Source organism: Gossypium hirsutum, chromosome D06, assembly GCF_007990345.1.
Source record: "Gossypium hirsutum isolate 1008001.06 chromosome D06, Gossypium_hirsutum_v2.1, whole genome shotgun sequence".
Taxonomy (NCBI): Eukaryota; Viridiplantae; Streptophyta; class Magnoliopsida; order Malvales; family Malvaceae; genus Gossypium; species Gossypium hirsutum.
Genome location: NC_053442.1, coordinates 64,965,624 through 64,969,918, shown reverse-complemented (window position 1 = coordinate 64,969,918; position 4,295 = coordinate 64,965,624). Strand labels below are relative to the sequence as shown.

Here is a 4,295-nt window from a genome sequence, read left to right as displayed (position 1 = left end):
TAACCATAATAGACTCTGTGAATCTGCTTGCTTTATCTTTACTATTCATAATCAAAGCTCTAATGGTTGAAACCCCATCTTCTTTAGCTTTATTTCATGTGCATCCTCTTCATAACTGTTCACTTTGCATCCACATCTCATTCAGTTTCCTTTGTTTCATCTTTCATTCACCAGAATCATGGGCAATTTCTGCTCAATCCAAATTGGTTTAGAGAATTTCATCCTTCGTGGCTTGGATTCCATTGCTGGACATGCTAATTACGTGTGCAAGCTTCAACAAACCCTTCCAACTTTATCTGCTGCTCTTCAAGAACTGAGGGCACAAAGGAACGACCTGCTACGGCAGGTTGATCTTGCAGAACAACGACTATTGAAGCCATTTGAGCAAGTACAGCTATGGCTTTCAAAAACAGAAACTATGACAACAGAGGCGGAAAAGTTGATTGCAGATGGCCCTCAAGAAATGAATAACTTGTGTCCCGGCGGCTGTGCTTCCATGAATTATTTGTCTAGCGACAAGTTTGGTAAAAAGGTGGCCGAAATGCTTCAAGAAATAAGTGATCATAAGAGTAAAGGAGTTTTTGAGAAAGTAGCGGAGAATCAGCCCGCAGCTTCAGTGGTAGTTAGACCTGTAGAGCAGCCAGTTGCTCTAGAATCCACAATCCAAAAGGTATGGAGCTGCATCGTGGACAAAGATGTGGGGATCATTGGCCTCTATGGCTTGGGGGGCGTTGGCAAGACAACTCTCTTGACCAAACTCAACAACAAGTTCAGCACCACACCGAATGATTTTGAAGTTGTTATCTGGGCATTGGTGTCTAAAGAGTCCGATGTTGGAAAGATTCAAGATAGGATTGGTGGAAATCTTGGGTTTTCAGATGACTCATGGAAGAATAAAAGTGTTGACCGGAAAACTACAGATATCTATGGGGTGTTGGGCGACAAGAAATTTGTTGTATTATTGGCTGATTTATGGGAGAGGGTGGATTTGAACTAAGTTGGGATACCAAAACCAAGCCAAGAGAATGGTTCCAAACTTATTTTTACTACTAGGTCTTTGGAGGTATGTGGTGAAATGGAAGCTCAAAAGAAAATCAAAGTGGAGTGCCTGGAAACGGAAAAGGCTTGGGAATTGTTTCGATCCAAGGTTGGAGATGAAACTCTCAACAGCCATCCAGATATTCTAAATCTAGCTAAACAAGTAGCTGAAAGGTGCGGTGGACTGCCTCTTGCACTAATTACAATCGGTCGTGCCATGGCTTGCAAGAAAACACTTGGGGAATGGAAATATGCAATTGAGATGTTGAAGCGATGTGCATTGCCAAAATTAGAAAATGAGGTATTTCCGCTTTTAAAATTCAGTTATGATAATTTGCCTAATGCCACAATGAAATGTTGCCTCCTATATTGTTGTTTGCATCCCGAAGGTTATTGTATTCCCAAAAGGAGATTAGTAGAGTATTGGTTTTGTGAAGGGATACTGAACGAATTTGATAGAATTAGTGAAGCTCAAATGCAAGGAGACAACATCATCTGCTCTCTTATCAGTGCTTGTTTATTGGAAAATGATGGTGAAATAGATGGAGAAGATTGTGTGAAGATGCATGATGTGATCCGTGACATGACTTTATGGATTACACGCGAGTTCGAAGCAACAGAGAATAATTTTTTTGTAAAAGCAGGGGCTCAATTGTTTCAAGAACCAGATGTTAAGGCATGGGAAAATGTAAAAAGAATGTCTGTGATGGAAAATAAGATTGAAGTTCTCAACAAAACACCCAAATGCCCTAGCCTTCGAACCTTGTTTCTTAGCCAAAATAAATTGAAAGTGATCAGCGATGGTTTCTTCCAATTTATACCTCATTTAACTGTTTTGGATTTGTCAAGAAATGGAGGATTACGAGCATTGCCTAAGGGAATTTCAGAATTGATTTCACTGGAATGTCTTGATCTATCTTATACTAGCATATCAGAGTTGCCAATAGAGTTGAAATCGTTGACAAAGCTAAAAATGTTGGACTTGAGTTATACGGAGAATCTCAGAAAAATCCCACAACATTTAATATCTAGTTTTCTCAAGTTGCAAATATTCAGAATGTGGTGGCGGCTAAATAGAGATTATCATGGGGGTAATGAAAAGCTTATAGAGGAGTTGCAAGGTTTGAAATGCTTGAATATACTAAGGATACCGATACACAACATGTTTTGTCTAGAAAGATTACTGAGCTTTAACTTATTTCGATGTTGGACCCAAGCACTACAACTTAGAGGTTTTAGAGGACTAGAAGTGTTTAATGTTCTATGCTTAGAAAATTTAGAGCGTCTAGAGACACTAGAGTTCTCCTATTTTGAAAGCATGGAGGAGATAAAAATGGAAAAGCTATATACCTGGGTTTCTTCCAGTATTAACCATACTTCATGCTTTCACACATTGAGCAGAGTATCAACAATGGGATGTAAAAAATTGAGAGATGTAACTTGGTTGATTCTTGCTCCAAATTTAAGAGTTCTTTTTATATATTTTTGTCCAAAAATGGAAGAAATATTGAGTGAGGAAAAACTTGGTGAAGTTGCATGTGTGGATGGAATCCCATACCTTAAACCATTTCCGAAGCTTGAAACACTTTACTTAAGTTGTTTACCGAAATTGAAGAGCATATACTGGGATGCCCTACCCTTCCCATGTCTGAAACTTATTCATATAGGTGGCTGCCGAGAACTAAAGAAGCTTCCTCTCAACTCAAACAGTGCAAAAGGGAATCCACTTAGCATTGAGGGAAGCAAAGATTGGTGGGCAAGAGTAGAATGGAAAAACGAAGCCACTCGAGCTGCTTTTCTCCCTTCTTTTAAGCTTTTGTACTAAAAATTACAAGGTGGTTCATTGTTGTCTGATGTTTGAATTTTGGGAAAATAACACTACCTAATTAGCTGCTTTTTTCTGTTTTGGTATCAATATTGCATTAGTCGTAAAAGATGATGAAATATTTTCATTCCAGTCTAAATTATGATGAAAGGCTAATTGAATCAGTTCACACAGTTTTAAGATTTGAATGTTTTTCATTCTTTCAATTACCAAATTTCATCTTAAATTGAAATCTTGAATCATATATACAAAAATATATATCTTTTAAGTTTTTGTTGTCGCCTCAAATCTGGTATAATTTGAAATTTAAATTCAATTTTTGTTCAAACTCGTAAGCATTTATGAATAGTTAATCCAAATTATTTTAGGCACATATGTATATATTTTTCATTTTTTCACAAGAATGGAACTCTTCTTCGTGCTCGAGTCCCACCAACGCCTAAATTCCACCATCTTGAATGTGAGCCTTCTCCACCATTGAAGGCTAAGGTTTTCCCCTCAGTTTTAAGCTCTGAATCTGATCTTAAGCCATCGAATTTATCCACATTTAAGCTTACGATTGATCAATTAAATGCCCTGAAAGCCAAAGCTGCTGCAAACAGTAGTGGTACAAACTATAGTAGTTACAACATCTTGTCTGCACATATATGAAGCTGCGAAAGTAAAGCAAGGGGTCTCTCATACAATCAACTGGTGGTTACTAAATTAATTATAATTACGATAAAGGTAAATGCACCTATCGAACAATAGTATAGCTATGGTTAGTAGGGAATATCGTATCTACGAGGACTAAAAGTACCAGTAATTACTGGTTTTCTATTATTTAGCCGACAAATTGGAGTGACTGTTTTTAATCTAAAATTACTAGACTAATCTAACTAAGAACGTAACAGAGAATGAAATAAGAAAATAATCGAGGATAACCAATGAGATAGACAATACCCAGGAAAAAATCCACCTAGACTTCACCTATTATTATGAATTTAAATTAAACGATTTATTCACTTGTGTCTTGATCCGTAGAAATCCCTAAATTATGTTAATATCTCTTTTGAGAGTAAGAATAACTGACTCTAGGTTGATTAATTGAAATCTCTTTCTAATTAAAACCCCTATTGTAGAGGTGACCAAAACTCGATTCGACTCGAAAAAATCGAAAAAAAATTCGAATTTCGAGTTAAACGAATCGAGTTATTCGAATCAACTCGAATTTTTTTTCGAATTTCGAGTTCGAATCGAGTTGAGTTTTCGAATTCGAATAATTCGAATATCAAACTATAATATTTTACATTTTTACCCAAAACTCCCAAACTTTTTTACTTTTCCCTCAAAACTTTTACTCCTTCCCACTTTCCCCCCAAAACTTTTACTCTCCTCCCCTCCCAACCCCCCAATCTACCCAAAATTCATTTCCCACTAAAATTTTACTCTT

General features: G+C 36.8%; 1 pseudogene; it reads left to right on the top strand.

Moving 5' to 3' along the window:
- On the top strand, positions 1 to 2,933 carry LOC107960307 (disease resistance protein SUMM2-like; annotated as a pseudogene).
- Positions 2,934 to 4,295: the final 1,362 nt, after the last annotated feature.